Raw genomic sequence first — 22,615 nt, forward strand, 5'->3', positions numbered from 1 at the left:
CACGCATGCATGCTCAGTCACGTCAGTCGTGTCCGACTGTGTGTGACTCTATGGACTGTAGCCCATCAGGCTCCTCTGTCCATGGGATTCTCCAAGCAAGAATACCAGAGTGGATTGCCATGCCCTTCTCCAGGGGATCTTCCCAACGTAGGGATCAAACCCACAACTCTTATGTCCTCTGCATTGGCAAGCAGGTTCTTTACCACTAGAACCACCTGGGAAGCCCTTTCGAGGATCACCAGTCAAGTATTTTGTAGAAGCCCTTTCAAACTGAGTTTATCTGCTGGTTATATAATCACTTGAAGGCCCAGTGGGTGACATTTACCCTTAGCCATGGACTGTCAGGAGGAGGAGAAGGGGATGACAGAGGACGAGATGGTTGGATGACATCACCAACTCAATGGACATGAGTTTGAGCAGGCTCTGGTAGATGGTGAAGGACAGGGAAGCCTGGCATGCTGCAATCCATGGGGTCGCAAAGAGTCAGACATGACTGAGTGACTGAACAATGACAACATCAAATGAACTGTCACCCTCTGTGAAAACGTTGTGAGAAATGCCAGAAACCAAGCCTTCTACTGCCTTCCCCCCAAATGTTTCCTAATGTGATGGGTTGTTTCATTCTATTCTTGCCTTCCCTAGGGTCATAGAAAGCTGAACCGCTGGGCTGCTAGGGGAGGAGCCTAAGAAGACAGCTGATGATGCTAGGGGCTGAGCCGGAAGAGGAAACAGAGGTTTTCTGCTCGGGACGGGGCAACTCTGTAGCACTGTGTCTTTGCTGCTGGCACAGAGGTACATGGCTGAGTCCCCGGGATCTGTGGGCTGGATCTTCAGAGTGGAGAATGACGCGTTATGCATCTTAGCTGAGAATCGGTCCTTGGGCATCCCCGACTCGTCGATAGAAGCTTGGTTGTTGAAATAAATCAGCAGCTCCAGTCCCCGCACCGAGGTCTGTCTGTACCAAAAAAGGGCAGCGTGGCTTTTAATCGGCTCACAACTCAGAGTGACCGCCTGTCCCTTTTCTGTCACCTCATGCCTAGGGGTCTGGGTGACTCCAGCATCTGTGGGCCCTGTGGAGAAGGACAGAGTTTGGGTACAGAATACGAAGCATGGTTGGAATCATAACGGAAAATATCCAAGAATGCAGATTATTTCTGGGGACTTACCTACTCCCAGGAGACACAGGACCACACAGCAGAGGAGCTTGGTGGCCATGACAGTGCCAGCAGGAGGAAGCTTCACCCAGAGGGGCTCTTGTGAGTGTGAACAGAAGGGCGGGGCTTCTGAGTCCTCCGCAAGGCAAGAGAGCAACCTGGCAGGGACACTGCATTCTGACCCTGCTCACGGGACCTCCTTCCAAAGGTGAACGTTCATTCTCTACAAAAGACCGACTGAACAGGTCCCAACTCTTCTAGGGTGTATTGGCTCATTCACAGACTGCACCCCCTCCCCTGCTCCCAAGCACCTTCCCCAGCTGTCACCTCTCCCAGCCCTGGTGTTCCCACCCCTCTGGCCTTCTCTGATGTGTCATATGTCAACGGTCCATTGAATGTTTCTGCTTGAATGTACTACCAGCACCACAAATTCCAGACATCAGTAAATTACTCTTTACATATTAAGACCTTCAACATGCCTCTGGCTGGCATTCCCTATCACCTGGATATAGAAAATCAAAATAAATCCTTGCCAAGTTAGAGCTTTGCCACAGATTCCTCCCAAAGCTTTTGTACTTGGCCACCATGATCATCTCTGCTGCTCAGTTGCTTCAGTCATGTCCGACTCTGTGCGACCCCGTAGACGGCAGCCTACCAGGCTCCTCCATCCCTGGGATTCTCCAGGCAAGAACGCTGGAGTGGGTTGCCATTTCCTTCTCCAATGCATGAAAGCGAAAGCTCAGTCGTGTCCGACTCTTCACGACCCCATGGACTGTAGCCTACCAGGCTCCTCCGTCCATGGGAGTTTCCAGGCAAGAGTACTGGAGTGGGGTGCCATTGCCTTCTCCTTGCTCATCTCCAAGGGGCATAAATGGAAGCCTTGGAAAGAGACTGGCTTGGGAAGATTTTATTCCCAGCAAAAGCTAGAGACATATGCTGCATAATCCCCAGCCTGCAGCACAGGGCCTCTGTATGTCTGCACCTTTTCCATGAAGGGGCTCCATCTTACCTCATAAAGAGAAAGAGAAAGTGTTAGTCACTCAGTCGTGTCTGACTCTTTGCGACCCCGTGGACTGTGAAGCTCCTCTGTCTATGAAATTCTCCAGGCAAGAATACTAGAGTGGGTTGTCATTTCCTTCTCCAGGGGTTCTTCCCAATCCAGGGATTGAACCTGGGTCTCCTGCATTGCAGGCAGTTTCTTTACTGTCTGAGACACCAGGGAAGCCATGCTACCTCTGATGAACCTCAGTCAGTTCAGTTCAGTTCAGTCGCTCAGTCGTGTCCAACTCCTCAGAATTGCCTTAATCCTGCAGGTCCTGGTGTGGGTTGTGCAGTGAAAAATGAGGGCTTCAGCCTTCTTTGAGGAACTGCAATAAAGCACTCTCAGTTCATTCTAATCCTCTCCAACCCCTAACAAAGCTCTAAAAGGTTCTTTGATGGTTAACACTTGACTCTCCTTGTACTAAGCCAACCAATACTCATAAATGAACTCTTTCTGGTGATGAGGATGAGACTCTGGAAAATGACCCAGTTCTTGGGGGTATGGAGAGTAGTAAGATTCTGTTTACAGAGGAAATGAAACATGTTAGCTCCATGTCTTGGCTGTTGGCACAGAGACATATTCCTCAACTCCCCAAACTTGGGAATCTGTCAAGAGACAGAGAGAAACATATGACTGACTACTTGGAAATATTATGATAAACTTTCTTAGTTTTATAGAATCAGCAGTGCCCACTCCCCGGTCCAGTGTTTACTTGCTTCAGGAGAGCATCTTGCAACCTGAGGTTGAAGAATGCAGAGCTGGACACAGGGTTTTTTGTTTCTGTTGCTTAGTTGAGAAGTCATATCTGACTCTTGCAATCCCTTGGACTGCAGCCTGCGGCTCCTCTGTCCATGGGATTTTCCAGCAAGAATATTGAGTGGGTTGCCGTTTCCTTCGCCAGGGGATTTTCCCAATCCAGGGATCGAAAACATGTCTCCTGCACTGACAGGCAGATTCTTTAGGAGGGGCAATAACAGCAGAGACAAATAGAAAACATTGCAAATCAGGACACAGCATTCAGCATGTGGATTTTCTGACTCCTGTCCAGGACTTTTCTATAAGATACAAAATGTTGTGAAACAGAGAAGCTGTGAGCCTATAACAAGTTCAGAATATGAGTGAGCCAGCTACCTCCTAAGTGCTCCAATCTCTTATGGAGAGAAAAATCAGTCTTAGGGTCACCCCAGGCCCTGGTACATTTTCTGCTTATGCAGACTTACTTGTGGACTTCTGAAGGCTCAGGGCCCCTCTGACTTAGAACACAGTTCAGGCCGTCCTCCTTGGGGCCCTGCCGTAAAGCCCCCAGCAGTGGTAGGATGGAAGCAGGCTGGATTTAGAGGGAAGCCCATTCCAACAGCTTCTCTTATGTCCTGACACAGGAGCTGTTTTGCTTTCCTTCTATCAGGACACAAAAATTTACCAACCATCTCCTTCTCTGCCCACATCTTGACAGGCTCAAGAGGTGCCCCCCTGGAGCAGAGAGAAATGACCTTGAGGACTTATTTTCTAAATTTTTTTGGTAATTTAGTAGAGAGCTGGCTTGATGATCTGCATTAGCTTACAGAAAAACAAGATCTTCCTTTCCATTAAGGCCATTTCTTTAACCATGAAGAGGACATCTCTTGAAGTCACAGAGATGTCCCCTGCTCATCCCTCTTGTTCCACAGAATATTTACAGCATCACGAGGCATCTACCAGAATACTGTCCATACTCTTTGCAATCTACCTATGACCCACCTAAACACACATCTCTGTGGGTTAATGAGACTTGGGTTGAGGATAAGGGGGATGGGAAGCACACTGTTTCTGTTTCTTCTGCACTTGTCTCTCTCTCTCTCACACACACACACACACATTAATTTGGACTGCATGATGTTAACGTTTCGTGTATCACTGGCTCCTTTACATGGCAACCATCCCAGAAAGTGAAATGGAAGGAAAATAAAATGGAAATGAAAGGGAAAGTCACTCAGTCGTGTCCAACTCTTTGCAACCCCATGGACTACACAGTCCATCCCAGGCTTGCCTGTAAGTCTGTGCTCACTATGGGTATTAACCCGTTTGTAGAAGTCTTTGATCCCTATCTTTCTGTCTCCAACACCTGCTCAGTGTCTGCAAATCAGTTTCATGATTCAGGGACCATGAGATTTAGAGCTTCTCTCTAACCCACACCATAAGGCAATTCTCCCAGTAAGCCACCAAGGAATGTGGAACCACAGCATCTCCTGGTGGCCAGTTGGGTAGTATCACTAGAAATGAACCTTTTGTCAAGACGCAAGGTGAACTGTGCTGTTACATTGGTATATGGACAATGGGGAGTTATCTGTGTTCGTGTTTTAGAAGTTCAAAAATAATCCTGTTGCTCAGATAAAACACTTGAGAAAGAGAGAAACTGAAGTCAAACTGAAATTCAAACATCAGCATTGGCTCCAGTAAAGGTGGGGCTAAGATGTGTCGCCGAGTAGTAGCTCATATCCTCTGAGATGAATGTATACCCCTGACTACTTTTTCCCCAGCAGCCAGTCTTCCCCACTGAATACAGTCTGCTCACTAATTTTACCATAATTGTGAGCCAGGAGAATAGAAAGCATCTTCCTTACAGACAAAAGACAAACAAACACAAGATAGAAGTAGGAAGGTTTGGTCTGAGCCTGCTGAGTTCCTCCTTTAAAAAATCTCTAATCATTAACTCAGTTCTGTTACCAAAGAGAAGAGGGAGGGGACGGGAGAGGGGCTAGGATATTGTTCCAGGAACTCCCAGAGACGAAAGTGGGCAATAGATGTTCCCCGTAAGACTCTCAAGATTCGTGTTCTCTCAACACCTTGAACTCGACCATTGTGTCTAGAGATGAGCCATGTGGCAGGACAACTCTATTTCCACCTTCTTAAGGGGCTCCCCCCAGTATTAATTACTGCTCTTTGGGATTTACTCCTGGAGCTACAGAGGGCAATTAAGCTGGGCCTCAGAGGACATGAAATGGCCCACAGCAGTATAGTAATTAAAAAACTCACAGGCCAGGCTGGCTGGAACACTGGGCATTAGCTCTCCATTTCCCTTTCCCTCTCCAATCTCTCCTGCTACATTTCCCATTATGACCAAACAGAGGTTCAATGACACACTTACATGACACCATAGGGACTTCCCTGGTGGCTCAGTGGTTAGGACTTCACCTTCCAATGCAGGGGGTATGGGTTTGATTGCTATCCAGGGAGCTAAGATCCCACATGCTTCAAGGCCAAACAACCAGAAAATAACACAGAAGCAATATTGTAACAAATTCAATAAAGACTTTAAAAATGGTCCACATCCAAAAAAATCTTTTAAAAAAAATGACATCATGATGAGCTACCAATGGTTAAATGCCAATACTCAAAGTTGCCCCAAACTTAAGTACTACGTCCATTATGAAATTCTAGAAAACAACAATCTAAGTCATTAATTTTTTTTCATCAATTCACACTCTTTTTTCAAATCTGGAATGCTCCAGGATTTGAATAGTATTTCCATTACAACATTTTATCTCTACAAGAAAGATCCCAATTTAATCATTTTATTTCCCTCTGTGATTACCTAACCCTTTAAGAAAGATTTAATCGAAGTTGTCAAAATTTGAAATGCCTTTAAAATTCATTCTGTTGTTCCTCAGACACAGTGGTGTTAGCAGCAGTCACTGGAATTGAATACCTTCTTTAATGTTATGTTTGTATCCTGGCCCAAATCATAAGCTCTTTAATATGTTCTTCTAGATTTTATCTCTGCTATCTTCCCTAGTGAGAAATGTGAAATTAAGCTCTGAGTCTTCTAAAACAAGCCCCATTAAATATTGCATATTTTCAACTTCCTCTGTTGAGCAACCCCATCTACAAGGCATTCTCTTGTTTTGCATGCTTTTGCTTTAATACCTCCTGTATTTTCCTAAGCCTTTCATAGGAATCATAATTTTGTAAGTGTATGAGGCATGACCCTTTAAAATAGCCTATAGATAATGTTTGTACGATAATGTGAATATTTTCACTTCAATCCCTGTCAATACTGTCCAGATTGTACTTAGCCCTTCAATCAGGTTGATTTTCAGAGTCATTCCTAGCTTCCCTGTGGCCTCTGAGATTGTGCCTTCATTTCTCAGGGGCTTTGAGTGTGCTTAGTAGCTCAGTCGTGTCCCACTCTTTGTGACCCCATGGACCACAACCCACCAGGCTCCTCTGTCCACAGGGATTCTCTAGGCAAGAATACTGGAGTAGGTTGCCATGTTCTTCTCCAGAGGATCTTCCCAAAGGGCTCTGGGGGGCCCAGTTATCTTGTCAACTTTGGTAACAGCTAAGAAAACAGTTCTGTCTTTTCTAATAACTTTGAGAGCAGTTGAGCCCAAGTGCACTCCCCCTCCCCTTTAACATCTGTCTCTCCTGACTGGAGGCTGCCTTTCCCTTCCACATAAGAACACTGAGCCTCCTAAGATTTTAGCACTTTTCCTAAAGATGTATCTTTCTTTCTCCAGTTTAGTGAACCTATACTTTTAATTTTGTTTATTAGTGGTTTGCAAATGATTAAAAAGAATCTGGTCTCAAATTTCTTGTGTTTGGATCCTTTCCCACCATTTTTTAGCTGACTTTTGGAAAATTACATACAAGTTTTCTTCTTTAGTTCCCTTGTCTGTAATATGGGGTACTAACGGAATGTGTTCAGCATCTAGTGGAATGCCCATCACTTTGGAAGAAGCATATAAGAACTTTCTACTGTAAATGTTGCTCTCTTCCTATCCTGATGGTAAGAATGAAGAATGACTTCAAACCACTGTAATGTCTCATCCATTCTCTTAGCAATTTTAAATTCCCTGTGACAATGTTTCAGGCACAAGTGCTCTTTTAAGTGTTCTCTAACCTTTTGCAATAATTATGTTGGATAATTTGGGATTTCTCTGTGCATGTGATCTATTCCATTTCTCCTTAAAAGTCTTCCCCATTCATTTTTCCTTCAGGAGACAGGGCCTGGCCAGTCATGCTTATTATCACATACTCTAAATTATTTCTGTCTGAAACTTCATTAGTTACTGATCGTTCACTCTGATTTCAAGAAGAACCTTGGAAATATAGATTTTTCCATGATGATCCACCTAAAAAGGCTATTTCTGTGAGTTTCTTTTCATTGTCTGAAGACTCAATATCAAGCTTGATCTTGAATTTTTTAATCTTTGACCAAGAATGGGGAGGTTGTAATCAACCGGGATCTCAGAAAATATCCAGCCAAGAGTAGCTGCCATTGTATAGCTCTATATTTAATGGAAAAACCCTAGCCTGCAACTGGATCATCCAAAACCCATCTTCTGCATTTGAACTGGGGAACAGGGTTGAGAATAGAACTGTTGCTGCTACTGCTGCTGCTAAGTCGCTTCAGTCGTGTCCGACTCTGTGCGACCCCATAGACTGCAACCCACCAGGCTCCCCCGTCCCTGGGATTCTCCAGGCAAGAACACCGGAGTGGGTTGCCATTTCCTTCTCCAATGCATGAAAGTGAAAAGTGAAAGTGAAGTCGCTCAGTCGTGTCCAACTCCCAGCGACCCCATGGACTGCAGCCTACCAGGCTCCTCTGTCCGTGGGATTTTCCAGGCAAGAGTACTGGAGTGGGGTGCCATTGCCTTCTCCAGAACTGTTAATAACCCCAAATAAATCTGCTGGATGTAATTAACACATAATTATAACAATCTACTTGGAAGATTAAAATGACACATTCTTTCTATATGTGAAGCAACTAGTATTACATTTTGGGGGAAGGAATATTGTTGAATTTGAACTTATGGGTCCAGGAATGACCAAGGACTAGTGGATTAGCCTTGGTAAGAGCTAAAGACCACACTTGGGAGTGACTCGGAGACCTTAGAAATATTAAGATTTGATACACCAGCAGAAATTGTGCAGACCATAATCTCTTCAACTCTTAATGCACTAAATCTCTAATCATGGAATTTGAACAAATTTAAACATTTGACCAGTTAGTTTTTAATTTTTTTAAATTAGAGAAAAATACAGCAAATCAAGTAAGTTGCTCTTTACTATCTCTTCTTGGTCTTTTCTTTCCTTCTGAGATGTAACAATTAGTCTGAGTTTGGTGAGTCTATTTCCTCTCTTGCTTTTATACTTTTACTACATATGGATTTTATCAAGCACAATAATGAAAATAAATGGGTATATGTATTGAAAGCTTGAAAGTTTCAGCCATCATTTTAAGTGTTTTTCATAAATTGCCTTTCAAAAATACCATAATGTATTTATAATTATTATTCCTGCTTCTAAGATGAGAAATCTGAAATAATGAAAGATGAAGTAATTGTCCATGGTGACATATTTAGTAAATGATCTTGCCAATAAAGAGTGCTCTTTTACCTGTGTTTAAAATGATATCAAGTGGTGCTATATTGGACTTGCATTTCTAAAATTTGTTTTATGTACTTATCTATTTTATCCAATAGATTTAGTTTATTTACATTTGGTTTAATATAAAATAATTGGATGAATTTCCAAGAGTTTATTCATCCATTTTCTTATTGATAGCAGCAACCAAGACCCAGCATAACCATAATAAATAACTGAATAATTTTTTAAAAGAAGTATCTCAAACAGATATTTTAATCCATTAGATTTAACCGGGGTTGAAATTACAGCCCTAAACCTTGAACTCTGTTTTAAACAATGTGAGAATTACGAACATGGGAGTTTCATATCTGTTGGATTTAGGGGTTGAGGTTCAGTGGATGGGATGATAGGAGGAATGGAACCAGAGTTCATGAGATGGAAAGAAAGGAGGTAAAGGTAGGAGCATAGATGTTTGAAGCAGAAAATTTGGCAGGAACTTATGTGCTGTTTATTATATGCTCTGTCAACATGGACCTGCACCTGAAAAAGACTGGAGGCAAAACACCATCTGAAGGAGGAGGCCAAGAAACTAAGAAACCAAAACCATGTGTAAGCAGTCTACACGACAATGACATCACCAAGATGGTCACAGGATTAATCGTGGGGGCACGGAATGAGAAGGTGAGGCCTGATGGGAATGGAGCGACTGCAACAGTGATGAAGGGGAACATGCCCATGTCGGGTGTGTGGAAGGAGCTGGGTTTTAAAGCAAGAGGGAGAAAAATGATCCAGAAGCAGTGGGAAGTAGCCAGGAGGACAAAGATGGTGCTAAAATCAAACACAAAAGCAGATTATACCTCTTGGTGTAAACACAATAGAAACCAAGTTTCCATCTTGAAAGTTAGGGCCCCTGAATGGCAAGCCCAGGACAACTGCAAGTGGAATTTGCTTCTTAACTCTATAAACCTGAATTGCCTCAGGCACTCAAAATACACGCATTCTTTGCATCAGTTGCCAAAGATGTCCTCAGAGGGGCTGAGAAGGGATCTGGATGTTAAAAAAAGAACTTGGAAGAGAGTAATTATAACCATTCAGAATGGATTGCCAATATTATGTAGATATCTCTGCATAAATCAGAAGAAAAATAGAGATTCAGGTCTTAAAGACATGTGATCAAGGAAAAAGAGAGCAAAGTTAGACTGGACAGGTCTGCAGACTTAGATATCCCAATGTGGAGTCCACTTTGTTGTTGTTCTCCAGTCACTAAATCGTGTCCAATTCTGCAACACCATGAACGGCGGCCTGCCAGGCTTCCCTGTCCTTCACTATTGCCCAGAGTTTACTTAAGCTCATGTCCATTGAGTCAGTGATGCCATCAACCATCTCATACTCTGTCACCCTCTTCTCCTCATGCCTTCAGTCTTTCCCAATGAGTCATCGCTTCCCATCAGGTGGCCAAAGTATTGGAGCTTTAGCTTTAATAACAGTCTTTCCAATGAATAGTCAGTGTTGATTTCCTTTAGGATTGACTGGTTTGATCTCCATACTGTCCAAGGGACTCTCAAAAGTCTTTTCCAGCACCACAGTTTGAAAGCATCAATTCTCGGTACTCAGCCTTCTTTATGGTCCAACTCTCACATCTGTACATGACTACTGGAAAAAACCATAGCTTTGACTAGACAAACCTTGGTCCTCAAAGTGATGTCTCTGCTTTTTAATATGCTGTCTAGTTTTTTCATAGTTTTTCTTCAAAGGAGTTCAGTTACTGCTCCCAAACAGATAGCTGAAGAGGCAGCATTGGTATTCTGAATCCCACACAAGCCTTCAGCTGGCATTGGCCTCTGTCTTCTGCTCTAGGTCAGGCCTGCACTCTCCTTAGGCAGGACTTAGGTTCATTTCAGTTCACTCACTCAGTTGTGTCTGACTCTTTGTGACCGCATGGACTGAAGCACTCCAAGCTTCCCTGTCCATCACCAACTCCCAGAGCTTACTCAAACTCACGTCCATTGAGTCAGTAATGCCATCCAACCATCTAAACTTCTGTCATTCCCTTCTCCTCCTGCCTTCAATCTTTCCCAGCATCAGGGGCTTTTCAAATGAATCAGTTCTTTGCATCACGTGGCCAAAGTATTGGAGTTTCAGCTTCAGCATCAGTTCTTCCAATGAATATTCAGGACTGATTTCATTTAGGATGGACTGGTTGGATCTCCTTGTTTTCCAAGGAACTCTCAAGAGTCTTCTCCAACATCACAGTTCAAAAGCACGATTTCTTTGGTGCTCAGCTTTCTTTGCAGTCCAACTCTCACATCCATACATGACTACTGGAAAAACTGTAGCTTTGACTAGACAGACCTTTGTTGGCAAAGTAATGTCCCTGCTTTTTATTTTTTCACCATTTATTTTTATTTTATTTTTTAATAAATTTATTCATTTTAATTGGAGGCTAATTACTTTACAATATTGTAGTGGTTTTACCATACATTGATATGAATCAGCCATGGGTGTACATGTGTTCCCCATCCTGAACCCCTTCCCACCTCCCTCCCCATCCCATCCCTCTGGGTCACCCCAGTGCACCAGTCCCGAGCACCCTGTCCCATGCATCGAACCTGGACTGGTGATCCATTTCACATATAATAATATACATGTTTCAATGTATTCTATCAAATTATCCCACCCTCGCCCTCTCCCACAGAGTCCAAAAGACTGTTCTGTACATCTGTGTCTCTTTTGCTGTTTTAATTATAGGGTTATCATTACTAACTTTCTAAATTCCATATATATATGTGTTAGTATACTGTATTGGTGTTTTTCTTTCTGGCTTACTTCACTCTGTATAATAGGCTCCAGTTTCATCCACCTCATTATAACTGATTCAAATGTATTCTTTTTGATGGCTGAGTAATACTCCATTGTGTATATGTACCACTGCTTTCTTATCCATTCATCTGCTGATGGGCATCTAGGTTGCTTCCATGTCCTGGCTATTATAAACAGTGCTGCGATGAACATTGGGGTACATGTGTCTCTTTCAATTCTGGTTTCCTCAGTGTGTATGCCCAGCAGTGGGATTGCTGGGTCATAAGGCAGTTCTATTTCCAGGTTTTTAAGGAATCTCCACACTGTTCTCCATAGTGGCTGTACTAGTTTGCATTCCCACCAACAGTGTAAGAGGGTTTCCTTTTCTCCACACCCTCTCCAGCATTTATTGTTTGTAGATTTTTGGATGGCAGCCATTCTAACTGGTGTGAAATGGTACCTCATTGTGGTTTTGATTTGCATTTCTCTGATAATGAGTGATGTTGAGCATCTTTTCATGTGCTTGTTAGCCATCTGTATGTCTTCTTTGGAGAAATGTCTATTTAGTTCTTTGGCCCGTTTTTTGATTGGGTCGTTTATTTTTCTGGAATTGAGCTGCTTGTATATTTTTGAGATTAATTCTTTGTCAGTTGTTTAATTTGCTATTATTTTCTCCCATTCTGAAGGTGTCTTTTCACCTTGCTTATAGTTTTCTTCATTGTGCAAAAGCTTTTAAGTTTAATTAGGTCCTATTTGTTTATTTTTGCTTTTATTTCCATTACCCTGGAGGTGGATCATAGTGGATCCTGCTGTGATTTATGTTGGAGAGTGTTTTGCCTATGTTTTCTTCTAGGAGTTTTATAGTTTCTGGTCTTACATTTAGATCTTTAATCTATTTTGAATTTATTTTTGTGTATGGTGTTAGGAAGTGTTAGAGTTTCATTCTTTTACAAGTGGTTGACCAGTTTTCCCAGCACCACTTGCTAAAGAGATTGTCTTTTCTCCATTGTATATTCTTGCCTCCTTTGTCAAAGATAAGGTGTCCTTAGGTGCATGGATTTATCTCTGGGCTTTCTATTTTATTCCATTGATCTATATTTCTGTCTTTGTGCCAGTACCATATTGCTTGATGACTGTAGCTTTGTAATATAGCCTGAAGTCAGGCAAGTTGATTCCTCCAGTTCCATTCTTCTTTGTCAAGATTGCTTTGACTATTTGAGGTTTTTTTTTATTTCCATACAAATTGTGAAATTATTTGTTCTAGTTCTGTGAAAAATACTGTTGGTAGCTTGATAGGGATTGCATTGAATCTTTGCTTTTTTTTTTTTGAATCTTTGCTTTTTAATACCCTGTCTAGGTTGGTCATAACTTTTCTTCCAAGGAGCAAGCGTCTTCTATTTCATGGGTACAGTCACCATCTGCAGTGATTTTGGAGCCCCCAAAAATAAAGTCTCTCCCTGTTTCATTCTTTTCCCATCTATTTTCAATAAAATGATGGGACTAGATGCCATTATCTTAGTTTTCTGAATGTTGAGTTTTAAGCCAATTTTTCCACTCTCCTCTCTCACTTTCATCAAGAGACTCTTTAGTTCTTCACTTTCTGCCATCTGCATATCTGAGATTATTGATATTTCTCCCAGCAATCTTGATTCCAGCTTGTGCTTCATCCAGTCCAGCATTTCTCATGATGTACTCTGCATATAAGTTAAATAAGCAGGATGACAATATACAGCCTTGATGTACTCCTTTTCCGATTTGAAGCCAGTCTATCATTCCATGTCCAGTTCTAACTGTTGCTTCTTAACCTGCATACAGATTTCTCAAGAGGCAGGTCAGGTGGTCTGGTATTCCCATCCCTTCAAGAATTTTCCACAGTTTTTTGTGATCCACACAGTCAAAGGCTTTGGTATAGTCAATAAAGCAGAAATAGATGTTTTTCTGGAACTCTCTTGCTTTTTCTATCATCCAACAGATGTTGGCAATTTGATCTCTGGTTATTCTGTCTTTTCTAAATCCAGCTTGAACATCTGGAAGTTCTCTGTCAAGTACTATTGAAGCCTGGCTTGGAGAATTTTGAGCATTACTTTACTAGCGTGTGAGATGAGTGCAATTGTGTGGTAGTTTGAGCATTCTTTGGCATTGCCTTTCTTTGGGATTGGAATGAAAACTGACTTTTTCCAGTCCTGTGGCCACTGCTGAGTTTTCCAAATTTGCTGGCATATTGAGTGCAGCACTTTCACAGCATCATCTTTTAGGATTTGAAATAGCTCAACTGGAATTCCATCACCTCCACTAGCTTTGTTCATAGTGATGCTTCCTAAGGCCCACTTGACTTTGCATTCCAGGATGTCTGGCTCTAGCTGAGTGATCACACCATCGTGATTATCTGGGTCATGATCTTTTTTGTACAGTTCTTCTGTGTATTCTTGCCACCTCTTCTTAATATCTTCTGTTCCTGTTAGGTCCATACTATTTCTGTCCTTTATTGAGCCCATCTTTGCATGAAATATTCCCTTGGTTTCTCTAATTTTCTTGATGAGATCTCTAGTTTCTCCCATTCTATTGTTTTCCTCTATTTCTTTGCATTGATGACGGAAGGAGGCTTTCTTATCTCTCCTTGCTATTCTTTGGAACTCTGTATTCAAATGGGTATACCTTTCCTTTTCTCCTTTGCTTTTTGCTTCTCTTCTTTTCACAGCTATTTGTAAGGCCTCCTCAGACAACCATTTTGCCTTTTTACATTTCTTTTTCTTGGGAATGGTCTTGATTCCTGCCTCCTATACAACATCATGAACCTCCGACCATAGTTCTTCAGGTACTCTATCAGATCTAATCCCTTGAATCTATTTCTCACTTCCACTGTATAATTGTAAGGGATTTTATTTAGGTCATACCTGAATGGTCTAGTTGTTTTCCCTACTTTCTTCAACTTAAGTCTGAATTTGGCAATAAGGAGTTCATGATCTGAGCCACAGTCAGCTCCTGGTCTTCTTTTTGCTGATTGTATAGAGCTTCTCCATCTTTGGACTTCCTTGGTGGCTCAGATGGTAAAGCATCTGTCTACAATGTGAGAGACCTGGGTTCAATCCCTGGGTTGGGAAGATTCCCTGGAGAAGGAAATGGCAACCCACTCCAGTACTCTTGCCTTGAAAATCCCATGGACGGAGGAACTTGGTGCAGGCTACTATCCATGGGGTCGCAAAGAGTCGGGCATGACTGAGCGACTTCACTCTCACTTTCACTTTCTCCATCTTTGGCTGCAAGGAATATAATCAGTCTGATTTCAGTATTGACCATCTGGTGATGTCCTCATACAGAGTCATCTCTTGTGTTGTTGGAAGAGGGTGTTTGCTATGACTAATGTGTTCTCTTGGCAAAACTCTATTAATCTTTGCCCTGCTTCATTCTGTACTCCAAGGCCAAATTTGCCTGTCACTCCAGGTATATCTTGACTTCCTCCTTTTGCATTCTAGTCCCCTATAATGAAAAGGACATCTTTTTGGGGTGTTAGTTCCAGAAGGTCTTGTAGGTCTTCATAGAACCATTTAACTTCAGCTTCTTCAGCATTACTGATTGGGGCATAGACTTGGATTGCTGTGATATTGAGTGGTTTTATTTCAATATCAATATCTCTCCTAGGCAGGAGAGAGATAAATAAATACCTAGATTCAAGGAGTGGCAACTTACACCCACTGAATTAAGTTGTTTACTTTACCTTAAATGTGTTGAAAAAGCCCTGTATATGTTAAGTTGATATTATCATTAGAATGGGATGTATAATCACATAATCACAATAAAGAGGATACTATTAAAAAAAAAAAACCAACTTGTGTTGTGGTGGGGCAGGATTCTGTTAACAACTTAGAGTTGAAAAAGAATGGAGAATGCTGAACAGCCATTATCTGGAGCTTCTTCCATTCAGATGGGGGTGGCAAGTGCAGGAAGGCAGGAAATTCTATGATCTGAGTAATTAAGGCTTATCTTATATGAGGGATGAATTTTGAGCCCATTGACAATTTCAGAGCAATCCCTGAATCCCATTCCTACAGGATTTCCTATACAAGATCGTCTATGTTGATACCTTATTTTCTGTTCTTGTTAAGCCCCAAACCCACTCACTTCTCTTGGTGAAAGAGAAGTAGGGATGACTTAGAGGGCTGGGAGCAGAACCGGAAGGGGAAGCAGAGGTTTTCTGCTCGGGACGGGGCGACTCTTTAGCACTGTGTCTTTGCTGCTGGCACAGAGGTATGTGGCCGAGTCCCCAGGATCTGTGGGCTGGATCTTCAGAGTGGAGAACGACGCGTTAGGCATTTTAGCTGAGAATCGGTCCTTGGGCATCCCCGACTCATCAATAGGAGCTTGGTTGCTGAAGTAAGCCAGAAACTCCAGTCCCCGCACCGAGGTCTGTCTGTACCAATAAAGGGCAGTGTGGCTTTTAATCAGCTCACAACTCAGAGTGACTGCCTGTCCCTTTTCTGTCACCTCATGCCTAGGGGTCTGGGTGACTCCTAGGTTAGCATCTGTGGTTCCTGTGAAAGAATTTGGAAACAGAATAAGAAAAATATGGGAGTCACAATAGGGCAAACCAACAGGAGGATGGGGCATGTTCTGAGGACTCACCTACCCCCAAGAGACAAAGGACCATAGAGCAGAGGGCTCGGGTGCCCATGGCAGGATGAGAATGGTGGGGAATTACCCAGATCAGGCCCTTGTGAGCATGAGAAGAGAAGTGTGTTCGGGACCACTTGTCCTGGCAAGATGTGTCTGTCAGTGACATCACTGAACGAGCTACCACTCCCCACTCGGCAGCTCCCTTCAGAGAAGGCCGCATCTCCGGCAGATGAATCAGGCAGGACTGAACTCAATTATAATTGATATGAGATAGAGGTTCCCACAGATTTATTTTGGTAGCATCAATTCATAATGCCTTCTCTATACTCTCTCTTATCTAGAGCTTGCCAACCCAATATTTCCACTTGAATCTCAAACTACAAGAACTTAAAGATGAATTCGTTGTCTCATCGCAATCCAGCTCCTCCATGAACCCTTGAATTCCTGTCACCAGTGGTGAGATGACCCTGGTCATATCACACTCAAACTCATCCATCGGTTAGGAGTTTGGCTCTGAGTGCTCCAGGATAAACAAGAATAGCAACTGCCTTTTTAGGGCTTCAAGGGCTGAACTGATGCCCTGAGAACTGATTCCATTTGAAATCTCTTTTTGCAGTGAAAGATCTTTCTGAGTTTATATATCCTCAAGTTCTATTAAATTCTCAAAACTCCTAGCATAGAATTTCCCATATGTCTCTATCCCCGCCATGAAATAAGCAGAGGATTTTCATGTTCTCTTTGCAAATAAAATTCTCTAGCATTGATTTATATGCTATCCTTATTTCTGGAAAAACTCAATGTCTTTACATTAACATTTCACCTTTTGCCTATAAAAGGGGTTTGGTGCCACAAACCTACTTCCCCACATGGTTGAGGTTACAGAAAGCTGAGAGAAGCAAGGCTCTGTTTACTGGGTTGTTCAAGTGAGTTATTTGTTAACCAAGAAGAAGGACAAGTTCAATCTTTATTTTGTGATTAACACAGAGATGCACTACTAAGTCTTTTGAACCAAGGAGCGTTAGTCACTCAGTCATGCCCAACTCTTTGCAACCTCATGGACTGTGCCTCCATAGGGATCCTCTATCCATGGGATTTCCCAGGCAAGAATACTGGAGTGGATTGAGATCCCCTTCTCCAGGGGATCTTCCCCACCCAGGGATCAAATCTGGGTCATTGCAAGCAGATTCTTTAACACTGAGCCACTGGGAGAGATTGAAGATGCACATGTTAATTTTAAAGAGCAGAGAGTCTACAGGCTAAATTATGTTACCAGAGGTACCTGTTCCCCTTGCAGAGTCCATCCCTTTGGTCTATGTTGGATCCTAAACATAAAACTGAGGCCATTATTATATTTTTATAAGGGATCATTGTTTGTTCCTTCCTTGTTACCTGTACCTAGGGTATGGTAAACAGAAAGATGGGTCCCCAAAGATTTCAATGCCTGCTCCCTGGAACTGTGGATATGTTATATTATGTAACACAGGGGAAGGAATCCAGGTTCTCAATGGAATTAAGGTTGCTAATCAGCTGACTTTAATGTAGGGAGACAAGCCTGGATTTTTCAGATGGGCCCAATGTAATCACAAAGACTGTAAAATGTGGAAAAAGAAGGAAGAAGAGTAAGGGTCACAGTGATGCAGCATGAGAAGAGACTTGATCTGTCCTTGTTGGCTTTGAAGATGGAAACACCCACGAGCCAAGAAATCCTGTGGCCTCTAGAAGCTGAGAAAGGCAAGAAAACAAATGCTCCCCTCCAGCCTCCAGAAGGAAGGCAGCCCTGCTGACACCTTGATTCTAACCCACTTAGACCCATTTTGGTGCTTCCCTGGTAGCTCAGCTGGTAAAGAATCTGACTATAATCCAGGAGACCTGGGTTTGATCCCTGGCTTGGGAAGATCCCCTGGAGGAGGGCATGGCAACCTCCTCAAGTATTCTTGCCCCGAGAATTCCATGGACAGAGGAGCCTGGCGGGCTACAGTCCATGGGGTCACACAGAGTCGGACACAGATGAGCGACTAAGCACGGCACAGACTCATTTTGGACTTTTGACCTTCAAAACCATCAGACAATAAACTTGCATTGTTTTAAGCTACAAAATGTATGGTAATTTGTTAGAACAGCAACAGGAATGTAATCAATCACAGTACATGGGGATCCTGGTTGAAAGAGGCCACATAGGCTAGATAGGAGATACAGAGAGGAGACTGACGCAGTCCCACAGAAAGAACTTGAAATGAGACCAAGGTAGCCCAGACAAAAAAATTCTCATTTCTGCCAGGTTTCATCTGCTTCAAAGGGACACATGAATCTGGAGTGAATGGCAAAACTCCATTACGTATCTCCCTGCAGAAATTCTGTTCCCGGATCCACCCAGTCCCTGCCTGACACATGGGTTTGCCAGTGGTGCCCCTGTGGTTGTCAGCTTCCCGGGGCCAGGGTCCCCTGATGAGGGCCGGGTTAGCACTTGCCCTTCTCCCAGCCCTGCCCTCTAAGTTCAGCAGAGCGGGTGGCTTGAGCTCTGCCTCGCTAGGCTGGGCTGCTCTGACACTCAAACTGCTTCTCTGCTTTCCCCAACCCAGAACCTGCAAGCCACCGCACCCCCAGTTCCTTGTGCAGCCACGACTTCAGCAAATTCAGAGAAATACCCACTGTTCGGGTGCACCTGTCATTCACAGCCCGCTGGGCTGCAGTCCGTGGGGTCGCAGAGTCGGACACGACTGAAGCGAGTGAGCACTCAGAGGTCCGGTCAGAGCAAAACCCACCTACACAACAGAGGAAGAAGGGTTGGTCTCTAGTTCCTTCACTCTCAGCCTTTACTCAAGACATCTGCAACTCCCTAATTCTAAATCCAACCCTCTGGTTTTAATGACATCCTTTCTGGCAACACCACCATAGACACTAGATGACAACGACGCCACAGCGCCTCTTAGTGGCCAGTGGGCAGAAGCAGCACAAATATGCTCTCTCTAAGCTGAACGCAGAATTGATGCTTTTGAACCGTGGTGATGGAGAAGACTCTTGAGAGTCCGTTGGACTGCAAGGAGATCCAACCAGTCTACCCTAAAGGAAATCAGTCCTGAATATTCATTGGAAAGACTGATGCTGAAGCTGAAACTCCAATACTTTCGCCACCTGATGTAAAGAACTGACTCATTGGAAAAGACCCTGATGCTGGGAAAGATTGAGGGCACGAGGAGAAGGGGACGACAAAGGATAAGATGGTTGGATGGCATCACCAACTCGATGGACATGAGTTTAAACAAGTTCTTGGGGTTGGTGATGGACAGGGAGGCCTGGCATGCTGCAGTCCATGGGGTCACAAAGAGTCGGACACGACTGAGCGACTGAACTGACTGAAAACATAAGGGGATTTTGTGTTGTTTCACTAAGTACAGGACATATGGGTATTACGATTTCTTGATGTTAGAGGGGCAATGAATAATACTGTCTTAGGGCCTAAGATGGAACCACCTGAGAGTCAGACATTGGAGTCCGGCAAAGATAATAATATCAGTTTTGATATTGGTAATAACAGGGCTCAGATGTGAAATCAAAAGGATTGGTTTACACTATGCTGAATAGGAACTTAACTCATTTTCTCTCTCCTCTGAACTACAGCATGACCCTGTATGGATAAGAAAGTTCTTTGCTATTCTTCGTGCATGTTGAGGAAACACCAAAACATCTGTCTCTTGTGTAGACAGCCAGCAAGAAGAAGGCAAGGAGATGAGAGACTAAAGTAGAAAAAGAAGTTAAATAAGATTATCTATTTCTCTTCCCATAGAGTAGATTCAGCAAGGAATAAAAAGATTAGAATAGGAGAATTACCTTATCAAATTCCCAAACATGGGGAATATCAAATAAAGCATTGTCCTAGAAGACTGAATTTAAGGGGAGATGAAAAGACAGAAACATGTCAGTTACTCTCCCCAAATCCAACCATTGCTCCTCTGGTATACTTAAGAAAACTGCACATATATGTCCTGACATTGCAACAATTAAACAAATCCCAAATTTATTCTGTACGCTGTGATCAAGTCTAAATATCCACTCCCTATTTCATTTCCCTTCCTGCCACAGGGTCCAATGGAACATCAGAAGTCATACAATAAATAAAGGTTTAAAAAAGAAAACATTTTAAAACATCAATAATAAAATGACAAAGCCAATGTCTCAATTTGATTACAAATACTCTTTCAGTTTTTAAAAGGAATACTTTGGCTAAAATTAAAATTTAAGTGTAACATCTCTAGGTCATTTAAGCTAAATATCTAAGCAATCTCAGATTAAGAATCTAACATTGATTAATTTTTATTTAAAATTCCAAATAAAATTCTTTTGACTTTAATTATAGTACTTATGGATGAGAGCTCTCAAGTCAACCCTTCTTTGTTTAATCTAAATAGTTGGGTAAAAATAATCATCAAAGTTCAATTCATTAATGTTTATTGCAGCACTGTTTACAATAGCCAGGGCATGGAAGCAACCTAAATTTCCATCAACAGAGGAAAGGATAAAGAAGATGTGGTGTACACATGCAATGGAATATTACTCAGCCATAAAAAGAAATGAAATTGTGTCATTGGCAGAAACATGGACTGACTAGAGACAGTCCTCAGAGTACGGTAAGTGAGAAAGAGAAAAACAAATGTTGTATAATATTGCTTATGTGTAGAATCTAGAAAAATAGTACAACTGAATATATTTGCAAAACAGAAATAGAGACAGATGTAGAGAATGGGCGTCCCAAGTGGTACTACTGGTAAACAACCTGCATGCCAATAGGGGAAACATAAGAGACAAGAGTTTGATTCCTGGGTTGGGAAGATCCCCTGGAAGAGGGCAAGGCAACCCATTCCAGCATCCTTGCCTAGAGAATCCCATGGACAGAGGAGCCTGGCAGGTTACAGCCCTCACACAGAGTTAGACACGACTGAAATGACTTAGCACACACCCATTCATGTAAAGAACAAACTTATGGATACCAAGAAGGGAAGGGGGATAGAATGAATTGGGAGATTGGGATTGACATATATACACCACTATGTATCAAATTGGTAACAAGAACCTACTGTACAGCCCAGGGAACGCTACTCAATGCTCCATGGTGACCTAAATGGGAAAGAAATCCAGAACAGAGAGGATACATGTATATGTATACATGTGTATATATGGGATCACAAAGGAGTCAGACACGACTTAGCAACTAATCAACAACAGCAAAGAGATGGTCATCAGTGACTGAAGTTTTATCAGACAACTAAGTGGGATGGAGATATGGGCAGAGCCATGGAGAGGAATGTGCACTGAGGGAATGAATATGTATTATGACTTGCAATTTTGGTTGGACAAGGAGAGAAGTGAAACCAACAGAGGCTGAGGGGTAGTGACCATGCCTTCAAGAGGGTCTCAGTAAGTTGCTTTCCAAATAGTTCCAACCAATGCTTCAGAATGATTTCTATAATTATCATTGAGAACCTAGGCAGAAGTTAGAGTAGAGAATACAGTATCAGAGGGGGCAATTGGATCAGGGCAACTTGCTGGGGACCAGCCCCAGCTGATCCAGGGTATTCGAAGGAGAGACGGCCTAGGCGACTATTTATATGCTAATTAGAGATATAGAGAACAATAGAATGAGGATAGCTCAGTAGGAAAATTCAGTGGAGAAAAGAAGCTGAGTAGCTTGGTTTACGCGGGAGACCAATAAAACTTCAAGACAAGAAGTTTGCACCACTTATGTAGGCCGCAGGCGCCCTCTCGAATAGCGGAAGGTGCCTCACCCTAGACACCTTCTCGAGTGGGTCTTAGAAGCCCAGGCATAATTAGTAAGCGTGGTGGGTTCCGCGCTCCAGATGGAGACTCAGCTGGAAGTTAAAGGGAAGAATGACATGGGGAGACCAAGCGCTGGTGAACAAGGCCCATAGCTTTATTTTTAACAGGGGCTTTTATACCCTAAGTTACACACAGAGGATAATAGGGGATGCAAAGTCAGCAGTCTTTGATTCTTATCAAAAACCAAGGTTTCTTTCCTGCAAATTTATCGTATACAAATGGTTTAGGTGATTTACATCATCTTCTGGCCAGAAGGCCTACTAACATTTTATGACTCTTGACAAGGACTTATCAACAAAGACTTATTTTCTCTAAGAGTAATTATTTTAAGGTTTGGCACCATCTTCCAAAGATAAAATTGCATTCCTATAGGGCGGATGTGTAATGGGTTTACAACAAAGAAAAGAATTTATTACCTTAAGGGTCTAAAGTTACTAACACCAAGGCCACTACTTATTTTTTACTATATACCAACTATTAATTAATACACATTCAAGGATACAATTCAGGGGATGTGAAAACTTGGCAACAAGCATTGACTCATCAATGAAATCCTTTACTAGTTTATTCTGACAGTTTTTAACTCTCTGAGAGGCTCTAAGCTATTTGAATATCTTAAGCTTCCCGTGCCTCTGGAGGCTAGGAGACTGTAAACAATCGTATGCATAGCTGCAGGAGTCCGGGTAAACTTGTCAGGCGAGTTAGAGAGCCATCTGAGGGGTTTGGATTTAAACACTCCTAATTGCCCAGGAACTTTATTAATTGGAGCTGTAAGTTAACTCTTTGACAGAGAGAGAAAGAGATGGTGGTAGGGGACAGCCCCCAGTAA

General features: G+C 42.6%; 1 long non-coding RNA gene across 3 annotated transcripts in view; it reads left to right on the forward strand.

Annotated features, from left to right (window-relative positions):
* LOC147373634 (uncharacterized) overlaps positions 1–20,141 on the forward strand; it is a 30,591-nt gene extending 10,450 nt beyond the window's left edge. Inside the window, exons 3-4 of one of the 3 annotated variants that reach the window (XR_015163129.1) lie at positions 9,094–9,225; positions 18,534–20,141. This is a non-coding gene — a long non-coding RNA (uncharacterized LOC147373634). Of the gene's footprint in view, positions 1–642; positions 6,313–9,093; positions 9,226–16,295; positions 17,552–18,533 lie in introns of those variants that run through there. The other 2 variants (XR_015163128.1, XR_015163126.1) reach the window with 2 other exon arrangements.
* The last annotated feature ends 2,474 nt before the right edge of the window (positions 20,142–22,615 follow it).

The sequence above is a fragment of the Bos grunniens genome, chromosome 4, assembly GCF_055505025.1.
Source record: "Bos grunniens cultivar Pamir isolate PY7600 chromosome 4, Bosgru_T2T1.0, whole genome shotgun sequence".
Taxonomy (NCBI): domain Eukaryota; kingdom Metazoa; phylum Chordata; class Mammalia; order Artiodactyla; family Bovidae; genus Bos; species Bos grunniens.